Consider the following 23,145-nt stretch of genomic DNA (forward strand, 5'->3'; position numbering starts at 1 on the left):
TGCTGTACTCTTACATACCATTATAATAAATGATATTTTATAGACACAAACAGACATAACTGCGCACGTCTCCATCGTTATTCTCTTGCCCAGCCCTTCCTCTCAGCTCTGTGAGTAAACTGCTCAGACTGGTTTGACTCGTCTGCCTGCCTTTAGGAGGCCATCAGAGTTCAAACAACAGGCAGTATGGCGGGTGGGAGATCTGAGAATGAGCTGACTATGAGGTCAAAGAAAGCTTAGTAAATCATTCTGTTCTTCATTATTGTTTTTTAATTTGAATAAGAAGATTTACATATGGACACAATAAAATGCTTCATTCAGGCTGATTATCCACCATGTTGGAGTTAATGTTACACAAATCAGAAGTAGTAAAGGAAGAGTTTGCTAGTCTGGAGGATGCAGAGCAGATCTCTACACCTGGCATGAAGATTATTATTAGGTTTTCAGACTCCATTTCCACTTTCAGATGAACAAGCTAATATTTTAGTAGAGTGGGTTTGAATAATTGGCTGACTTTTTTATATTCCAAATGGCCAGTGTCAGCTCGATTTCAAAGTGGGATATGTCTTTAAGGAGATCACCATTTTATTGTGCTGATGTTCTGCAGATGAGTAAGACTGAATTTATTTCTAGCAGTATACATTATAATAGGAAGGCTATAGTAGAAAACTATGAAAAACTGCTAAAAGTAAAAGACACAAAGATCAGTCCAAGGTACAATCACTCCAGTAATTCCTAGAAAGACTTCAGATTCAATCACTTTAAATAAAAATAAAAACCTCGCCAGAAACCCAAGAGATTGAGCTAACTAGTTAGTAATGAAAAGCCCATCAGATTGAGTAGAAGAACAGGAGTTGAACAGAGACATTGGAGAGCCCAGAAGACTTGTGATAGAAGAGCATTTATAGATCTGAGCCACACTCCAAAGTGTTCTGTACACTCTCATGCAAACAAGTGATTTGTTATAGTTTTGGGTAAAAGAAAATTTGGTTTTCTTATTGAGTTATGGAGGAGGCATTAAGATTCTACCTGTTAACTTAGTGAGTTTGTCATAAAATAGTCTTGACTTGATAATTGTAAACCAGTTCCACATGAAGAAGATTCATCAGAGGCTGAAATAAAGATTACAATCTTAAATGTGAGATTGCTGACAAATAAAACCTTGACATTAAATGAATCTCTAAGTCAATGTCTTTGTGCCCAGCAGTGTAAGACATGATGACGCCAAGCTGATTTGTCAAGTGCCAGTGATTGTGCTTCTGTTCAGTTCATACCCAGTAAGTGAAGGTCTTCATTACTGTTTTGTCCCGAGGTCATCCTTGGTCTGCCTGATTGGTGTTTTCCAGGCAGGGCTCATTGCATGGCCTGTTATGGTAGTCTGCTGTTCTCCATACCTGATAAATAGCTGAACCAAGACAGGCGTCTTTCCTGTATTTCTGTAGTAGGTAACTGGGTAGCTGGGATGATAGCGCTGTTACATACTTCCATCTTGGTCTATATAGAGAACTGCTTGTTGTCCGATATTTTCCTCTATCCACTCATGGTGGAGGATGTACGTTTTGATCTCAGCTGTAGTGTTGTTGTCACAGGTAAGCAAGCTGCCAAGATAACAGGGTCAACACAATATCCCAGTCAAAAATGGTAAGACTGTATTGGACAAGAAGGGGATCACGTCAGGATTGAAGGAACACTTTTGCGATATCCTAAATAGACCTAAACAAACCTCCCCCTTATGGATTCAGAGCATAACAGGCACTTTGTTTTACTGTTGCTTCCACAAGTCATTTTACCATCAACTGTGATCCATTTACACTCTCTAAATCTATAACTTTAACACTAGAATTACCTGTTTCTTTGAAGGACATGTGATTGGCAGGATGACGCTGGACTTTGTCCTGTATCCAAACGGTGCCATCATTCGCCTTTACGCCTGGTGCAGCTGCGTTGTTCTTATGTGTGAGTGGACGTTTCTTGCGGGGAGGGCTTCTGTTCTCTTTCTCCGATCTGAGTTCATCTCTCGTCTTTATTTGAAAACAGCAGTGTCAGATCAGGATGAGCGTGAATGCGACTGAGAGAATAAAACTGAATAAAAAAACGGTAACTTTGACAAGCACTATAAATTTACAGCGGCTGTTACAAACGCAAATCAACTGTGTGTTTTTATTGTATAATATTAACAATAAGAGCAGCTCTCTACTCAAAATGGAAAACTTCAGAAGCTGCCAGCATCAAACCCAGAAGCTCCTGATTGGGAGTCAGCAGTTCTTAGCATTGCACCACACAAGCTGTCACATCAACTGCCTACCATAACCGGCTTTCTTTTTTCTTTAGTTAAATTCTTAAATAAAAGCGCACTTGTTTTGTTATATTTGTACATTTTGTGATTTAGTGTTTATTTCATATTTGGACTTCAGGCTTCACATCTTATACACATGTCATAAAGACGGTCCTTGGGTGTGTGTGTGAACTGTTAACATTTGAATCTGATGATTGTATACTGCATAGCGCAGAACTGACCTCTCTGTACTATTCTGTCCTCTGCATCTCCTGGAGTTCAAAAGAAATACCAACATGCAGCCACATGTGGACACTGGCCAAGATCGGAACAAAAAACCAAACGCGGTCACTAGCTACAACTGCATGAAGGTATGCAAATGAATATAATGTTGCATTAGTGCAACAACGTTTTCCAAAATGTACAATACAGGTCATAAAAGGAATTATTACAAATGTCATATATGTCTAAGTCTCTCTTTTTTGTCAGTGTGGCCAAGACAGATCAGAAGGTGCATACTAATTCAGTGTGAGCAGGAGCACTCAAGAATAAAACTGAATAAAAAAAAATCACATCCACAGTCATTCTAAGTCACGCACGACACTCACATCCACGTCCACAGTGTTCACAGTCTTGTTCGCGCACAAGTGCAACAAAACAAGTTTATTTGTTATACCAAGTTTTTATCTGAAAATGGCATCAGATATGGGGGAGTATGGGAGCTTGAACCTGAGTGAGAGAAAAATACTGAAAAAAAAAAAAACGTTAACTTTAACTATAAATTTACAGGCGCAAATCAAATGTATGTTTTTATTGTATGAAATTAACAATAAGAGCAGCTCACTACTGAAAATGGTAAATGTGGGAAGCAGCTGATATCGAAACCGCGACCTCTTGATTGGAAGTCAGCAGTTCTTAGCATTGAACCACACAAACTATCGTATCAACCGCCTACCGTAACCTGCTTTCTTTTTTCTTTGGTTAAATTCTTGAATAAAAGTGCACTTGTTTTGTTATACTTGTGCCTTTTGAGGAAGTGTTTATTTCATATTTGTATTTCAGGCTTCACACCTTATACATTTCATGTCTAAATTTTTTCAGTTATTACTGAAACATGAAAAACATTTCTGTGTTAACTACGTTTTACATAGATTGTTGTCGACACTGAACACACATGAAATGTATGTATTCCAAATGATGATGTACTTTTTTACCGTATAAAGCTCCAACACTTCACTCAAAGATAAACACTGAGCACTGACAAACGTCTTTGTGAATTGAACTGCAGCAGTGGTTGGGGGGATGGGATACCAGGCTGCTTGCTGCTTATGGACACATTTACAGGACAAAAGACACTGACGGAGAGGTGAGAATGGATTTAAGGTGGACCGGATTTACAAGCTTTCTCATAGGCTCTGGTAATTCTAGTGTTAAGTACATTTTGATTTTAAAAGAAAGATAGATATACTGTAAGTGGAGAGCACACATAAAAGTCTCAGTTATGCCCACCTCAGGTCATTTTCAGTGAAATGTTTCCTCAAAGCCTGCTCTGAAGCAGGTTGCACATCCTTTCTAGGGCCAGGGTAGACACTGCAAGACGTAGCAGGTGTCAGAAATCTTTTACTGAGAAATGGAGAAACAGAAGCATTGGCAGATGTCTACATAATCAGTAGCCTCCATACCCCCCTGGTTGAAAAGATCAGCTGTCAAAAGGACAGAACCAGTGGCTCATCTTCATACGATTACTTTGCAGACCCTAAAGAGAGAATATCCACAATTCTGCAGCGGTTTGGGTGTCATCCAGTGGCCACTAAGTGCTCTTTTCCTTAAAGATACCAAGGTGGATTCCATTCCCTCTGGTACACAAAGAAAAAAGGAGCTTCAATTTGTGGTAAACATTGGAAACATCACATCAGTAGACTGGAGGAGCCACTCGAATTGTGTGCAGGAATTGTGATGGTTTCAAAGACAAATGTTGCTTTGCACATATGTGGAGTGCTGTGTGTACTCTATACAGTACATTGAACAATTCATACTGCCCTCTGTCACCAGTCCCTTGGTAAATGAGCAGGAGCAAAGCACTTTAGAAAGTTGATACCAAATACAGAGTTCCCTGATGAAAGAGTCAGCCAAGTTCATAACGTTCAGAATTCCCTTAATCACCATCTTCTTGGCATTGCTTCTGCATCCCAGAATGCTCACAGTCTCATGATCTTGAGGATCACTGAAGATCTGGAAGGAATCGCCTGTCATAAGGACTATGTGCTTATTCGGGGAAAAACATGGAACAAGCATGTGTGTTCATGTATTTAGTTTGTAACATTTAGGTCTGTAACACAAAGAGCAATTCCCTGCAACTACATATCCTGGCATTAGAATTTAAATTTAGTTCAGTTCAGTCCAAACTCCCTAAATCAAAGGCCGGCCAGGTAGAGGCTGAGCTCACTGGCATATCCAGTAAGACACACCTCATGGTTGCCCCAGTCCAGATACAGAGGTGGTTGACAGATGTCATTGTGAATACTGGCAGCCATTTTACTCTTATGTAGAAGAGCTTGTGCGTGAAGGTATCAGGTCATCATGAGAGGTTGCTTTGGCATTAACTTCATTTTCATGGATGGCAATTAGCACAAGGCTATAGGCAAAGTCTTAGGGGAATACCATCTCCGAAAAGCTGGCTGGAAGATGGGCACAGTTTCTAGAATATTCTCACCTAATATTGCCAGTCCTAATAATGAAATTAATAGGATTTGTAATTATATTTATATATTCCATCTTTGAAGGTATGTTCTGACTGGAGGTGGAATTGTGGTGTAGCGGGTCCACAGCTCAGATTGAAAAGGGCAGTTTTTAAATAGATAATCACCACACTCATGGCTTAAAGAGGGGGTGCAGTAGTGTGGCCGGAGCGCTTCCCGGGAGCTTCGTGATGCGGGTGGTACTCGCTTAAGTGCACAGGTGAGGAGTCGTTCACATCTGTAATTGATGCTGGGAGCTGCTATTCGCCACACCTGATCCACGTCTCCATTATATATACAGTAATAGGAATGGAGATTAAAGGAGAAGAAGGCAGCTGGAAGTGAGGGAGCTGGTGTGTGAGAGTGACAAAGCAAGTGAGTGTAGTCTCACGGATGTATGCAGGCAGCTGGGAGAGGTGAGCCCTAGCGGGGTGTTTGGCCGACACCTGGGGCCGACAGTAGTGGTCGCTCCTGCTGAGTGCTGGTGTGGAGCAGGAGTGACCAGGAGAAGGTTGGTTCACCCCATAAGGCCGAGAAGGCAGTGGGAGTCTGAGATTTGGAGTGGCACCACAGCGTGAGCATCCTGGCCGTTGGAGGAAGCCAAGTCTCGGTCTGGCAGATGGCTAAACGACTCCAGGGATCAGGAGGCCACCAGACCAGCCAAGTGAAGAAGGTCAGCTGCAGGTATGGTGACTCCCCTGGCGCACAGCCTGGATGGGAGAAGCAGGGGAGTCGTCAGTAGAAAGAAGGCATCAGGCTTTGTTTTAAAAGGACTGCTTCCAGCCATTGTTTTACCATCATATTAAATAGAATTATTTATTGGATTTTAACCTCCACAGATTCACCTCTGTTTTAATGGATTATTTATTTAATAACTGTTTGTAGCACTGCACTATTTATTTAAACACTGGTTTTAGTTTTGTTTTTTTAATAAAAGCACTTTTGCACTTTTTTGCACCATCCCCTTGCTTCGTTTTGTCTCACTGTCCAGCTTATCGGTGACATTACCGACGGTGTCAGGTTCGAGAGCTCCCCAGAAGCCAGACGGGAGCCTGGGGCAGAACCCACATCGTCACAGGGAGCATTTGTTTTTATCAAAGGCTTGTAAAGAATTATGGGGTGGGGGGTCTACCTCGGCAGCAGAAATGAAAATGTTATCTGACATCAACACAGCTAGCGTCCTTGGCCAACAAGAAGTGGTGAGACCCCTACAGCAACAGTGAGCAGATACACAGACTTTGTAAAACTTCCATCATCACTCGTGACATCTGCATTATGGATGGTGTCTGTTCACCAGCATACATACTGGGGGTTCACTCAGACTTAAGGAGCCATTAAAAAACATTTTGACATAATGCTAGCCAAGGGTGTTATAGAGACTTCGACCTGCCCATGAGTGTCTTCAGCAATTTTGGCTAAACGTTGTGGTGGGTCTTTTCTCTTCTACATGTAACCCCGTGGATTGAATGCCAAGACTCACTTGGATTACACCAAAGGTACACACGATACTCGAGTCACTATTGGAAGGTGAAAATGGGATAAGGCAGTGATGATAAGTGACATAAAACAAAAAAAAATGACAAACTAAAAGCAAAAACCTAAGAGCAGCAGCAGCTTTAAACATGAGCTGGCCAGAGCAACAACACGCCACTGACTCCAGTCATCCAGACCGAAACATGTCTGTCCACCCAGGAGCTGAAGGTTAAGATAAACCAACTAACAATTGAAATAACTGTTTGGGACTGTGGCGGACCTCTGGGGCCCTTACCCAGCTGAGATGTCTCGATAATGGAAGGACTGGGATAGAGGGCTTATTCTGGACATTATCTCACCCGGAACGCTAGAGGGCACCCAAAGCCTTGCAGAGGTGCCACGGGTTTGGAGCATGGAAGCTTAACTCTGCTGGGGCTCGTGGCTTCTGCCAGGGGCACCTGGATGTTTACTTGTCCCTGTTTGGCAGCACTTCCACCACACCAAGAAGTGCTGCCAGAAGAAGGTCGCTGGACACCTGGAGTCCTTCTGGGTGTCCTTTAAAAGGGTCAGTCACCACTGCTCAATGGCCAGAGTCGGGAGGAAGAAGGACAAAGCCTGTAAGGAAGACTAGAGGTGAAGGGACTGTGCTGTGCTTGTTGGTGCTTTATGTACTGTGCAGTGGAGAACGGAGAGCGAGCGCTTCACCACTTAAAATAAATGCGTGCTGGGTGGTGAAACTTGTGTCCTGCCGGTCTGTGTCAGGTTAGGGTGGCGGTACCCGCCCTGGGCTTCACAAGACGTTTCACTTCTGATAGCAAAGGTTTTGCCATAGGGATGATATTCATTACATCACCAATGGGGAACATTGTAGCAGAATTTCTGGGTATGCCAAATGTCTTAAGCCTTTGACATATGAGTTCAGCTCAGCCCATGTTAACACACCTGTACCTTTGTCAATGTTACAGACACCAGACATGTTAGTGTGTATCATCATACCAGGTGGAGACGTTCACTGCCTGAGCTCATGTCTCAAATGAACCATTCACCCTGTCTGCTCTCACATTTCACTTTGAATCTCCTCTTCCTCCTCCTCCTCACTGAGCACAGCCAAACTTTCACTTTCATTTCTTCACAAGTCACCTCCCTGTTTACCTGTCTGAGTCTCTCTGCCTGACTCTCCTGAGACAGACCATGGCAGAAGCACATCTGTTAATATCTGAGGAAGAGTTCACCTGCTCGGTGTGTCTGGACACCCTGACTGACCCCGTCTCAACACCATGTGGTCACAGTTTCTGTCTCGAGTGCCTTAAGGGTTTTTGGGATCAGAGCCAAGTGTGCACCTGTCCTCAGTGCAGAAGGGCCTACGTACCAAGGCCTGAGCTGCGAAGAAACACTCTGCTGAATGAAGTCATCAAGAAACTGAAGAAGAACAGTCTCGGTTCTCCTCCCTTGTCTCAGAATTATGTCAGGCCTGGAGACGTACAGTGTGACGCCTGTACCGGGGGAAGTTCAGAGCAGTGAAGTCATGTCTTACCTGCATGGCCTCCTTCTGTCAGGTTCACCTCCAGCCTCACTATGAAGGAGCTGCCTGGAAGGACCACAAGCTGACAGACCCGGGTGCAAATCTGAAATATAAGCTCTGCGCAAAACATCAGAAAGGCTTGGAGGTGTTTTGCCAAACAAATAACTTGTGCATCTGTACGATATGTGTGGCAACTGAACACAGGGGGCATCATATTGTGGAGCTGAAGACCGCAAGGGAAGAGAAGCAGGTGAGAGAAATTTGTGCAAGACTTCCTCTAGGGACAAATAAAGTTTATCTTATCTATCTATCTATCTATCTATCTATCTATCTATCTATCTATCTATCTATCTATCTATCTATCTATCTATCTATTATATAGTGCCTTTTATCTATCTATCTATCTATCTATCTATCTATCTATCTACATCAACACAGAAATCTGTTCATTTTCTGAATCTGACCGTTTTATGTCACATTAGGGACAGCTGGACTCCTGGGTGGGATATCAGAGCTTAACTGACATTCACACAGAAGTTGTTTAGTATCCAACTATGGTGTTGTGGGTCCCCAGCTCTCTAAGTAAAGGCCAATTTTTTTCAAATAATCACCGCGCTCGTGGCTTAACGAGGGGGCATGGTGGCTGTAGCGGGTCTCGGGGCGATCTGTGGTGTGGGCGTTTCTCACCAAGTGCACAGGTGAGGGACTGCCCACATCAGTGATTATTCCTGAGGCTGCTAATGCGCTGCAGCTGCTATGCCCTCTCAATATATAAAAGGGCGAGTCGGCTGGAGAGGAACAAAAAAGGAGAACAAAAAAAAATAGAAACAAAGAAGGGCGGAGGTGGCTGGAGAAAGCAGGAGAGCGAGTGAGTGATAGAGAGCCGGTGCGGGTGAGCGAGCGAGCGCTCGCAGACAGCTGTGTAGAAGCCTGGGTGTTTGGCCAACATCTGGGTGGGAGTCATAGTAGTGTTCATTCCCGCTGAGTGAACGAGTAGCGGTAGTGACTAATGAAGGGCGACTGGCTGCGTAAGACCGGGAAGGCAGCAGGAGTCGGGAGATTTGGTGGTGGATTCCCCAGCGTGTGCGTCCTGGCCGTTGGGTGAGAACCAAGTCTCGTGCCTGGGATGAGTGCCAGACCGAAGCCAGGAATCGGGAGGTCTCCAGACCCGTGTGTTTAATGAATGAAGAACGGCTGCAGAGAGAGCGTCTCGCCTGTTGCATTGCCCAAACGGGAGAAGCAGGTGAGACGCTAGTGTAGAAGAAGCACCGGACTTATTGATTTTAAGGATTACTTCCAGCAACATTTTAACTTCGGGTTTTAAAGGATCGTCTTTCTATTTTAAACCTCCACGTTTTTTACTTCTGTTTTATGGATTATTTATTTAATGAAGACTTTTGAGTCACTGCACTATTTGAACACTGTTTTCGTTGATTTTTTAAATCCCCCACCGACTTAGAACGTGTACAAACTTCTCTCAGCTCATGCCTTGATTGATTATCTGGGAGTGAAATGGAGTTTTAGAGTGGAAAGAATAGATCATTATTTGGAATACATGCATTTCACGTGTGTTCCGTTTCTACAGTAATCCGTGTAAACACATTTTTAAACCAGAAACGTTTTTCATATTGTAGTAGTAAATGACAAAATGTAAGCATAAACTATATAATGTATGAAGCCTAAAGTCCAAATATCAAACACTTTCACAAAAGGTACACATATAACAGAACAAGTATGCTTTTATTCAAAAATATAACTGCAGAAAAAAGCCACCTTAGCATGCCATATTGACACATACTTACTACAGCTACCACAGTAGCATAATGGTATCAGCCGCTGACTAGTATCCAAAAGCTCATGAGTTCGATCCCACATGGCTCAGTTTTGAGAAGTAAACTGCTCTTATTCATAATATTTTAGAATAAAAACATGCATTTGATTTCAGTGTGTAACAGCCAGTAATTTATGATACTTGTAAAGGTTAGTTTTTTTTTTTTATTCACTTTTCATTCTCAGTCTCAGTCGTGTTCAGGATCCTTCCCTACCCCCCATCTGAGAATGCTGTTTTCACATAAAGATGCGCTGTAGCTCTGCAGCGTATTTGTGACTGCATTCTCGTACCAATGCTTAACTGAAGTGCCTGCGTGCACTTTTCGTGGCATTACACGCCTATTTTTGAGCATGCCCGTGTCGCTCAAACACAGGAACATATGTTGGTGTACAAGAATAAAAACAAGTGCACTTTTATTCTAGACTATAAGTGAAGAAAAAATAAAGCAAGTTACAGTAGGCGGTTGATACGACAGCTTGCGTGGTGCAATGCTAAGAACTGCTGATTTCCGATCCGTGCTATATAAAATCATCACATTCAAATATTAACAGTTCCCACACACCCTTCCTACATTCACGACATGTGTACTTGTTGCAGTGTACACATCTCTCTGGGCTATGGTTCATATTACACTCAATGAGCACCTGACATTGTACTTTCTTCCCTATATAAATAACATTCGAGTATAGCGCGTCTCCAAATAAATCACATTTGAGTTATAGCGCGTCTCCAAATAAATCACATTTGAGTTATAGCGCGTCTTTATGTGAAAACAGCATTGTCAGATTGGCTGGGGGGGGGAATCGTGAACGCGACTGAGAGAATGGAACTGAATAAAAAAAAAGACTGAAATCAAATGTATGTTTTATTCTAAAATAGTTAGTACATGCAATATTATTTGAAAACCAACAGCGCCAGATCGGGCATATTCAAACCCCGATCTGACGCTGTTCGCTTTCAAATAATATTGCATTAGTGCGATGATGTTTTCACATATATTGTCTCTTTCATTCATCTTGCGGTTTGTAATCAGTGACCGCGTGTTTTTTCCAGTTTTTTCTTGCCAGTTCGCACATGTTGCTGTATGGTGCTGTTTCTTTTGTACTCCAGGACATGCAGAGGACAGAATAGTACAGAGCAGTAAGTTCAGCGCTATATGCAATCAGACAGACAAACAGGCAGAGAAGGCACTAGATATATAAATAAACAGGGAAGGCACTGTATAATAGATATATAAAAAACAGCTAAGGGGATAGATATATAGATAGGTAGGAAGGAAAGGCACTATATGATAGGCAGACAGGGAAGCTCCTATATAATAATAAAATTACTGTTATTACTATGTAGATAGACAGGGAGTTCAGCATCGCGCAGTATTCAAACCCGATCTGACGCTGTTCGCTTTCAAATAATATTGCATGTACTTAACTATTTTAGAATAAAACATACATTTGATTTCAGTCTTTTTTTTATTCAGTTCCATTCTCTCAGTCGCTTCACGATCCCCCCAAATCTGACAATGCTGTTTTCACATAAAGATGCGCTATAACTCAAATGTGATTTATTTGGAGACGCTATAACTCAAATGTGATTTATTTGGAGACGCTATACTCGAATGTGATTTATATAGGGAAGAAAGTACAATGTCAGGTAGAAAGAGTATAACTGTAAGTGGAGAACACACACAAAAGTCTCAGTTATGCCCACCTCAGGTCATTTTCAGTGAAATGTTTCCTCAAATCCTGCTCTGAAGCAGGTTGCACATCCTTTCTAGGGCCAGGGTAGACACTGCAAGACGTAGCAGGTGTAAGAAGTCTTTTACTGAGAAATGGAGAAACAGAAGCATTGGCAGATGTCTGCATAATCAGTAGCCTCCATACACCCCTGGTTGAAAAGATCAGCTGTCAAAAGGACAGAACCAGTGGCTTATCTTCATACAATTACTTTGGAGACCCTAAAGAGAGAATATCCACAATTCTGCAGTGGTTTGGGTGTCATCCAGTGGCCATTAAGTGCTCTTTTCCTTAAAGATACCAAGGTGGAATCAATTCCCTCTCGTACACAAATAAGAAAGGAGCTTCAATTTGTGGTAAACATTGGAAACATCACATCAGCTGGGAGGGCCTCGAATTGTGTGCAGAAATTGTGATGGTTTCAAAGACAAATGTTGCTGTGCACATACTGCATGTGGAGTGCTGTGTGTACCAGTCCCTTGGTAAATGAGCAGGAGCAAAGCACTTTAGCAAGTTGATACCAAATACAGAGTTCATGAAAGAGTCAGCCAAGTTCATAACGGTTCAGAATTCCCTTAATCACCATCTTCTTGGCATTGTTTCTGCATCCCAGAATGCTCATAGTCTCATGGTCTTGAGGATCACTGAAGATCTGGAAGGAATCGCCTGTCATAAGGACTATGTGCTTATTCTGTACAACATGGAACAAGCATATGTGTCCATGTGTTTGAGCAACTACATATCCTGGACATTGAATTAAAAAATAGTTCAGTTCGTCCAAACTGCCAAATCAAAGGCCGCCAGGCAGAGGGCCTTCAGTTCTGCAAGCATATCCAGTAAGACACACCTGCCAGGTTGCACCAGTCACAGGTACAAGAGGTGCTTGACAGCATCTTTATGTGAAAACTGGCAGCCATTTTACTCTTATGTAGAAGAGCTTGTGCGTGAAGGTATCAGGTCATCATGAGAGGTTGCTTTGGCATTAACTTCATTTTCATGGATGGCAATTAGCACAAGGCTATAGGCAAAGTCTTAGGGGAATACCATCTCGAAACAGAAAGCTGGAAGATGGGCACAGTTTCTAGAATATTCTCACCTAATATTGCCAGTCCTAATAATGAAATTAATTATATTTATATATTCCATCTTTGAAGGTGTGTTCTGACTGGAGGTGGAAGTGTGGTGTAGCTCAGATTGAAAAGGGCAGTTTTTAAATAGATAATCACCACACTCATGGCTTAAAGGGGTGCAGTAGTGTGACCGAGCAGTTCCGGAGCTTCGGTGATGTGGTTCAGTGCACAGGTGAGGGAGTCGTTCACATCTGTAATTGATGCTGGGAGCTGCTATTCGCCACACCTGATCCACGTCTCCATTATATATACAGTAATAGGAATGGAGATTAAAGGAGAAGAAGGCAGCTGGAAGTGAGGGAGCTGGTGTGTGAGAGCGAGAGAGCAAGTGAGTGTATGCAGGCAGCTGGGAGAGGTGAGCCATAGCGGGGTGTTTGTCCGACACCCAGGGCCGACAGCAGTAGTCGCTCCTGCTGAGTGCTGGTGTGGAGCAGGAGTGACCAGGAGAAGGTTGGTTCACCCCATAAGGCCGAAGGCGTAGGAGTCTGAGATTGGAGTGGCACCGTGAGCATCCTGGCCGTTGGAGGAAGCCAAGTCTCGGTCTGGCAGATGGCTAAACGACTCCAGGGATCAGGAGGCCACCAGACCAGCCAAGTGAAGAAGGTCAGCTGCAGGTATGGTGACTCCCCTGGTGCACAGCCTGGATGGGAGAAGCAGGGGAGTCGTCAGTAGAAAGAAGGCATCAGGCTTTGTTTTAAAAGGACTGCTTCCAGCCATTGTTATTACAATCGTATCAAATAGAATTACTGGCTGATACACACTGACAGATTCACTCTGTTTTAATGGATTATTTATTTAATAACTGTTTGTAGCACTGCACTATTTATTTAAACACTGGTTTTAGTTTTGTTTTTTTAATAAAAGCACTTTTGCACTTTTTGCACCATCCCCTTTGTTTCGTTTGTCTCACTGTCCAGCTTATCGGTGACATTCGGCGGTGTCAGGTTCAGAGCTGCCCAGAAGCCAGACGGAGCCTGGGGCAGAACCACATCGCACAGGGAGCATTTGTTTTTTATCAAAGGCTTGTAAAGAATTATGGGTGGGGTCTACCTCGGCAGCAGAAATGAAAATGCTACGGTCATCAACACAGCTAGCGCCCTTGGCAACAAGAAGTGGTGAGACCCCTACAGCAATAGTAAGTAGATATAGAGCAGTTTGGAAAACTTCCATCAAAACTGCGTGACATCTGCATTATGGATGGTGTCTGTTCACCAGCATACATACTGGGGTTCACTCAGACTTAAGGAGCCATTAAAAAACATTTTGACATAATGCTAGCCAAGGGTTGTTATAGAGATTACACCTACCCATGAGTAGCTGTAGTAAGTATGTGTAAATATGGCGCTAAGGTCTTTTCTCTTCTACATGTAACCCGTGGATTGAATCCCAAGACTCACTTGGATTACCCCAAAAAGGTACACCGATACTCGAGTCACTATTGGAAGGTGAAAAAGGGAGAAGGCAGTGAGGATAAGTGACAAAAAAACAAAAAACTGACAAACTAAAAGCAAAAAACCCAAGAGCAGCAGCAGCTTTAAACATGAGCTGGCCAGAGCAACAACACCCACTGACTCAGTCATCCAGAAAAAATTCTGTCCACCCAGGAGCTGAAGGTTAAGAAAAAACCAACTAACAATTGAAATAACTGTTTTGGGACTGTGGCGGACCTCTGGGGCCCTCCAACTGAGATGTCTCGATAATGGAAGGACTGGGATAGAGGCTTATTCTGGACATTATCTCACCCGAGCCTGAGGGCACCCAAAGCCTTGCAAAGGGGCCACGGGTTTGGGCATGGGAAGCTAACTCTGCTGGGGCTCGTGGCCCGCCGGGGGCACCTGGATGTTTTCTTGCCCTGTTTGGCAGCACTTCCACCACACCAAGAAGTGCTGCCAGAAGAAGGTCGCTGGACACCTGAGGTCAACACAGTTGTTTACTGCTCAATGCCAGAGTTGGGAGGAAGAAGGACAAAGCCTGTAAGGAAGACTAGAGTGAAGGGACTGTGCTGTGCTTGTTGGTGCTTTATGTACTGTGCTGTGGAGAACGGAGAGCTGGCTTCACCACTTAAAATAAATGCGTGGTGGTGAAACTGTGTCCTGCCGGTCTGTGTCAGGTTAGGTGGCGGTACCCCCTGGGCTTCACTAAAGCAGTATCATTTTTGATAGCAAAGGCCATGGGATGTTCTTCATTACATCACCAATGGGGAACATTGTACCAGAATTTCTGGTGCCAAATGTCTTAAGCCTTTGATATATGACTTCAGCTCAGCCCACGTTCATACACCTATATAGTTGTCAATGCTTACAAACACCAGTGTTAGTGTGTATCATCTACCAGGTGGGGACCTTCACGCCTGAGCTCATGTCTCAAATGAACCATTCACCCCGTCTGCTCTCCATTTCACTTTGAATCTCCTCTTCCTCCTCCTCCTCACTGAGCACAGCCAAACTTTCCTTTCATTTCTTCCAAAATCACCTCCCGGTTTACCCGTCTGAGTCTCTCTACCCTGACTCTCCTGAGACAGACCATGGCAAAACACATCTGTTAATATCGAGGAAGGGGGTTCACCTGCTCGTGTGCTGGACACCCGGTTGACCCCGTCCTCAACACCATGTGGTCTCGTTTCTCTCGAGTGCCTTAAGGGTTTTTTGGGGTCAGAGCCAAGTGTGCACCTGTCCTCAGTGCAGAAGGACCTACGTACCGAGGCCTGAGCTGCAAAGAAACACTCTGCTGAATGAAGTTATCAAGAAACTGTAGAAGAACAGTCTCGGTTCTCCTCCCTTGTCTCAGAATTATGTCAGACCTGGAGACGTACAGTGTGACACCTGTACCGGGAGGAAGTTCAGAGCGGTGAAGTCATGTCTTTACCTGCATGGCCTCCTTCTGTCAAGTTCACGTCCAGCCTCACTATGAAGGAGCTGCCTGGAAGGACCACAAGCTGACAGACCCGGGTGCAAATCTGAAATATAAGCTCTACAAAAACATCAGAAAGCAGGTGTTCTGCCAAACAAATAACTTGTGCATCTGTAATGCATATGTGTGGCAACTGAACACAGGGGCATCATGTGTGTGGGCAAGACCGCAAGGGAACACAAGCAGGTGAGAGAAATTTGTGTAAGACTTCCTCCTAGGGACAAATAAAGTTTATCTTATCTATCTATCTATCTATCTATCTATCTATCTATCTATCTATCTATCTATCTATCTATCTATCTATCTATCTATTATATAGTGCCTTTCCTCTATCTATATCTATCTATTCATCTATCTATCTATCTATCTATCTATCTATCTATCATATCTATCTATCTACACATCAACACAGAAGTTTGTACATTTTCTGAATCTGACCGTTTTATGTCACATTAGGGACAGCTGGACTTCTGGATGGAATAGCCGCTGCTTGCCTGATTTTTAATCAGCAGTTTTTAGATGACAAAAGACGCTGTTGTGGGTCCCCAGCTCTCTAAGTAAAGGCCAATTTTTTTCAAATAATCACCGTGGTCGCGGCTTAATGAGGGGGCATGGTGGCTGTAATGGATCTCGGGGAGATCTGTGGTATGGGCATTTCAAAAAATAGAAACAAAGAAGGGCGGAGGTGGCTGGAGAAAGCAGGAGAGCGAGTGAGTGATAGAGAGCCGTCTGAGGGTGGCGAGCACTCGCAGACAGCTGTGTAGAAGCCTGGGTGTTTGGCCAACATCTGGGTGGGAGTCATAGTAGTGTTCATTCCGCTGAGGAACGAGTAGCGTAGTGACTATGAAGGGCTGACTGGCTGCGTAAGACCGGGAAGGCAGCAGGAGTCGGGAGATTTGGTGGATTCCCAGCGTGTCGCCCTGGTGGGTGAGAACCAAGTCTCGTGCCTGGGATGAGTGCCAGACCGAAGCCAGGAATCGGGAGGTCTCCAGACCCGTGTGTTTAATGAATGAAGAACGGTTGCAGAGAGAGCGTCTTCGCCTGTTGCATTGCCCAAACGGGAGAAGCAGGTGAGACGCTAGTGTAGAAGAAGCATTTTAAGGATTACTTCCAGCAACATTTTAACTTCGGGTTTTAAAGGATCGTCTTTCTAAATTTAAACCTCCACGTTTTTAATTTCTATTTTATAGATTATTTATTTAATTACGAGTTTTGAGTCAGTAGGCTCTGGTAAACACTGTTTTCGTTGATTTTTTAAATAAAAGCACTTTTGCTCATTTGTACCATCCCCTTGCTATTGTTGCCTCACTGTCTAGTTCATCTCGGTTATAACTATTGACGGTGAACTTTGAGGTGTAGGTGGAAACGTAAATCTTGTGATTTTGGCATAAAGTAACATTAGTACAGACCTAAATGGACTAGAAATGTCAACCTGCAGTAGATCCTGATGTTGTTGATGTGTCACTTGGGCTGCATGGAGACCTGCTGTGTGTGTCTCTGGTGTGACTCCTGGTCTCGACGTGTTCTGTAGTCCTTTGCATGTTCTTTTCTCGTTTCTCTCTACACTTTTGCGCCCCCTACAGACTATTGTAATGCTGGCAGGTTAAGTTAAACTCCACTCTGAGAGAACTTAGTGAGGACTTCATGAATGTCAGCTAAATATCTAACAAAAAACAAACAAATAAACAAAATCCTCTTGTAATAAAGTGAAAATTCCCAACATGCATTGTCAGGTCTTAATATTGTCATTCTGATGTCTTGTTGTGCATTTTCTAAATTGACAAGATTTTAAAAATTGAGTATATTTTTTTATTAGCTCATTGCTTAGCAGTGCTGTCTAACAGATTCAACATTGTGAATGATGTGAGGAAAAAATGAGGTTGTGTTTCTGAAATGTGAAGTGCATCTTTTTTTAATATTTGTGTACTCAGAGTGCAAATACAGAAAGGTAAGAACATGGAACTGTAGGATATTTTCCCTAACACCCCATGCGTATTCACCAACAGGATGAGCTGGGCAGGACCCTGAGTGAAATCCAGAGTCGAATTGGGGTGAGAGAGAAGAAAGTGGAGGAGACGAGGAAGATGGTGGAACAGATAAAGGTGAGTGCAACTAAGAAGACATTTTATGTCAGCAAGAGGTGAAATGAATTAAAAATACGAGAGCCCTCAGAGCTTCTCTGTTACAGACGTACAGGAAACGTGATAACAAAAGACGCTTCATTATTTCCTTCATAGAATTTAAGAATTAATATGCTTGGTGACCCTAATTTCTCTGTCATGTCACTACTGAAGGTGACTTTCTGGCCAGTCTCCGTACTGCAGGTTGGCGCTGATGAGTTGGTTCGACTGGCACAATTCCCCTGAGTGGCTTTGATTGTCCATCTTGAAGATCACAACTTTGTCTCACCCTACATTTAAAATTCTTTGGCTGGTTTTTGTAATGCAGATGAGATTTTCTTGTTACATTTAAGCTTTCTGTGTTTTTCTTTGTGACAAAATTACTTTTTCATTTTGAGGAAGTTGAGCCCTTCACATACATCTTGCTTTTAATTGTAGTGTATATAATCTTTTCAAATTTTATTCATGTCTGCACATGATCTTCATTTTTTCTGATGTTGGCCCATTTTTCTGTCCTCCTAGTCTAAATATCTACACTGACCAGACATATGCTACCTAATGTACCGAAGCAGCAAAGGTAGTGAGGTTCAAATCAGGGAGGTGGACGTGCCTGCTGGTCAGAGGATGTGTAGAGAACCCAACATGTCATTTAAACATTGTGCTTTCGTCACCCAGACTCAGAAAGTCAATAAAGCTTTAAAAAGGTGATATGACCAATATGGGACAGAGGAAGTGGGAGCCACGTGCAGGGTTTAGATCTCCAGTGTGCTCTGACCCAGAAGGTCAGACAGCATCCAAGACTGAAAACTGAAGACCATCCATCCATCCATCCATTTTCCAGCCTGCTGAATCCGAACACAGGGTCACGGGGGGTCTGCTGGAGCCAATCCCAGCCAACACAGGGCACAAGGCAGAAACCAATCCCGGGCAGGGTGCCAACTCACCGCAGAGAAACTGAAGACCTCCCATGTCTGTCTTTTCAGTTATTTTGATGCTCAAAATGATCATTTTAATCATATATATATATATATATATATATATATATATATATATATATATATATATATATATATATATATATATAAATTGCCAGGTTGGGGATGAGGTGCCTCAAACAAGGAGGAGTTTAAGTATCCTGTCTTGTTCACGGGTGAGGTAGAAGGTAGCGTGAGATTGACAGGCAGATCACAGCAGTGTTGTACCAGTCAGTTGTAGTAAAGAGAAGGCTGAAAGCTCTTGATTTACTGGTTGATCTACATTTCTGTCCTCACTTATTTTCACGAGATGTGGTTAGTGACTGAAGAACGAGTTCACAGATACCAGCAGCAGAAATAAGCTTCATGTTCAGGGTGCACATGATGAGGAGCAAAGACTTCTGGCCCGGCTCAAAGAAGAGCCACTGCTCCTCCATATCTAAAAGAGCCAGTTAAGGTTTTAAAATTCTTTGGCTGGTTTGTGTAATGCAGATGAGATTTTCTTGTTGCATTTAAGCTTTCGTGTTTTTCTTTGTGATAAAATTACTTTTTCATTTTGAGGAAGTTGAGCCCTTCACATAAATCTTGTTTTTAATTGTAGTGTATATAATGTTTTCAAATGTTATTCATGTCTGCACATGATCTTCATTTTTTCTGATGTTGGCCCATTTTCTGTCCTCCTAGTCTAAATATCTACACTGACCAGACATATGCTATCTAATGTACCGAAGCAGCAAAGGTAGTGGGGTTCAAATTAGGGAGGTGGACGTGCCTGCTGGTCAGAGGATGTGCAGAGAACCCAACATGTCATTTAAACATTGTGTTGTGCCACCCAGACTCAGAAAGTCAACAGAGCTTTAAAAAGGTGATATGCCAACACAGGGCACAAGGCAGGAACCAATCCCGGGCAGGGTGCCAACCCACCGCAGAAACTGAAGACCTCCCATGTCTGTCTTTTCAGTTATTTTGATGCTCAAAATGATCATTTAATCATATATATATATACTAGCAAAATACCCGCGCTTCGCAGCGGCGAAGTACTGCCTTAAAATTTTTATTAAGAAGAAAATTAAACTTTTTTAAACTGAGGGAAAATATACCAATAATTATTTGTTAAGGATCTCTTTGTATGCCACATTGTGAGTTCGGCCCTCCGGTTGTAACATGACCAAGCTGTGCGCTGAGCTTACTCTTGAGCATGTAACGTACAGTTGGCCATGTGAACAGTAATCTTGTCTCAAATCTCACAGCCTGGATTGCTGCTGTCATAATCGGTTTGAGTTTCATGGTTTGTTTCAATTACGTTAGTATTTGCAGGACTTGTTGTGTTGAAGTGACATTCGGCATTTGTCAAGCGTTGTAAGTATATAACCGGTTTCATCGATAAAATCACATCCAGCTTTTGAGAGTTGAAACATTCATAAACATCAAAGTGTCCACTAGTGAAATCGTCACCTGTGAATCTAAGATGTTTAAGAGGCATTGGCGGTTGTCAAAAGGTGTAAAATATTTGGCCATTTCGGTACACTTGAAAGCGACAACCGAACAATTCAGTGGCAGCCATCAACTCACATGCAAATCCGTAGGTGAAGGGCTTAAGCATTTCACTCTTCTAGTGCTCCTGTGTAGTCTAATTATCTCCTGTACCGTCATCAGTCCACACCTTGAACCTGTCCCAGTCATTCAATACATAAGACACAATGTTCCTCCGGATATCAAGAGTGAGCCTGATATGGCCATGCAATATGTAACAAAGAGAATGGAAAAGGCAGGCGCCATCTCTGGGCATGGAAACCACTCGGTAAGTGGTCTTTGGTCTTTGATCGATGGTGATCACCTCAATAGACATGTTAATGGGGGTACGGTTGGAATGATAAAGGAAATGGGTACCTGAACAATGTAAAGTAAGTCTAAAATACCTACACAATAACTATAATCGTAATAAATGAACAATAAAACAGCGGAGAAGCCATGGATTAAATAAAAAGGCTGCAGTTACAGGCAGGGAGACGGGAATCCCGTGGCGAAGCAAGGAAGGGAATGTAGAGACTGGAGCGACGGACAGCCTTATATAGGCAGGCAGCCAACAACGTGGGAGGCGTTGGGATGGGGGACCCAACACCACCTCACACGGTGACCGATCTGCTGGCTATGGACGTACAGTATATATGTATGTAAGTAGGATTCAGTTAGCGTTGCTAACTCACGTACCAAATTTCTTGAAGATGGGCCCATAAGTAACAAAGACTGTTGAAAAGTTCAATATGGTGGCTTACAGTGGCCTCCTACCACCGCAATAAGTTACGTACATTGGTTTCGGTTAAGCCGACTACCAAATTTCGTGAAGATGGGGCCATAAATGAGAAAGTTCAACATGGCGGACGTTGTCGACCATTATGACCGTTACGCATAGAATTTCGAAATGAAACCTGCTTAACTTTTGTAAGTAAGCTGTAAGGAATGAGCCTGCCAAATTTCTGCCTTCTACCTACACGGGAAGTTGGAGAATTAGTGACGTTGGAAAGTTCAATATGGCAGCCGACAGTGGTGTCATACCACTGAAATAAGTACGTACATCGGTTTTGGTTAGCGCAGGGAAGCCACCTACCAAATTTCGTGAAGATGGGGTCAGCCTTCTACCTACACGGGAAGTTGGAGAATTAGTGACGTTAGAAAGTTCAATATGGTGGCCGACAGTGGCGTCATATCATTTAAATAAGTATGTACAGTACAGGCCAAAAGTTTTTACACACCTCATTCAATGTGTTTTCTTTATTTTCATGACCATTTCCAGCACTCCATCACTCTCCTTCTTGGTCAAATAGCCCTTACACGCTCTGGAGGTGTGTTTGGGGTCATTGTCCTGTTGAAAAATAAATGGTCGTCCAACTAACCTGACTTCTGCACAACACAACTGCTGGTCCCAACCCCATTGATAAAGCAAGAAATTCCACTAAATAACCCTGATAAGGCACACCTGTGAAGTGAAAACCATTTCAGGTTACCTGTTGAAGCTCATCAAGAGAATGCCAAGAGTGTGCAAAGCAGTAATCAGAGCAAAGGATGGCTATTGTGAAGAAACTAGAATATAAAACATGTTTTCAGTTATTTTACCTTTTTTTGTTAAGTACATAACTCCACATGTGTTTATTCATAGTTTTGATGCCTTCAGTGAGAATCTACTAATGTAAATGGTCATGAAAATAAAGAAAACACATTGAATGAGGAGGTGGGTCCAAACTTTTGGCCTGTACTGTACATCGGTTTCGGTTAGCGCAGGGAAGCCACCTACCAAATTTCGTGAAGATGGGGCCATAAATGAGAAAGTTCAACATGGCGGATGTTGTCGACCATTATGACCATTACGTGTAGAATTTCAAAATGAAACCTGCTTAACTTTTGTAAGTAAGCTGTAAGGAATGAGCCTGCCAAATTTCAGCTGAGTGAGCGAGTCAGTCAGTCAGTCAGTGAGGGCTTTGCCTTTTATTAGTATAGAAGATATATATATATATATATATATATATATATATATATATATATATATATATATATATTGGTAGGTTGGGGATGAGGCGCTCCCTCAAACTAAGGAGTTTAAGTATCTCAGGGTCTTGTTCACGGGTGAGGGTAGAAGGTAGTGTGAGAATGACAGGCAGATCTCAGCAGTGTTGTACCAGTCAGTTGTGGTAAAGAGAAGGCTGAAAGCTCTCGATTTACTGGTTGATCTACATTTCTGTCCTCATTTATTTTCCCAAGATTTTGGTAGTGACTAAAGAACGAGATCACAGATACCAGCAGCAGAAATAAGCTTCATGTTCAGGGTGTCTGGGCTCAACCTTACACAGGATGAGGAGCAAAGACTTCTGGCCCGGCTCAAAGAAGAGCCGCTGCTCCTCCATATCAAAAAGAGCCAGTTAAGGTGGTTCAGGCGTCTGATTAGAGATGTCTTTTGGATGCTTCTCTGTCCAGATGTTTCAGGCATGTCCAACTTGTAGTGTTGTGTATTGACTTTAAGCCCATAGTTTACTAGTTCTGTCCTTATCTGTGGCTTGCTTTGAGTCCATGAGCACGCCACTGAAGTCTCCTGTGCTCTAACTGCATAAAACACACAGAAACCATTGTATGAGTTAGTGACCCAGTAAAGGGGACTCCTGGGAAGGCAAACAGGGATAGTGACAGACAATGACAAATTACAGTCACGGTGACAGTGCTGAAAAAAAATGTGCTGCAAACAATGACCTGCATTAAGTAGGGATGATTAAAGGGAGCACATAGTAGGGACATCTCAAAATAATCACAATAAGCTGACAAACTTGCGACCTTTTGATTCCCAGTCGGCAGCTGATTTTATTGCACCACAGAGGCAGTCATAATAAATGGTTGTCAATGTCACATGTTAAGGCGGCTTTTTTTTCTGCATTTATATTTTTGAATAAAAG

At 42.9% G+C, this 23,145-nt stretch overlaps 1 pseudogene; it reads left to right on the top strand.

Moving 5' to 3' along the window:
• The first annotated feature begins 7,626 nt into the window (after positions 1–7,626).
• LOC120521707 overlaps positions 7,627–23,145 on the top strand; it is a 56,145-nt pseudogene continuing 40,626 nt past the window's right edge.

This window comes from Polypterus senegalus, chromosome 2 (assembly GCF_016835505.1).
Source record: "Polypterus senegalus isolate Bchr_013 chromosome 2, ASM1683550v1, whole genome shotgun sequence".
In the NCBI taxonomy this organism is placed as follows: domain Eukaryota; kingdom Metazoa; phylum Chordata; class Cladistia; order Polypteriformes; family Polypteridae; genus Polypterus; species Polypterus senegalus.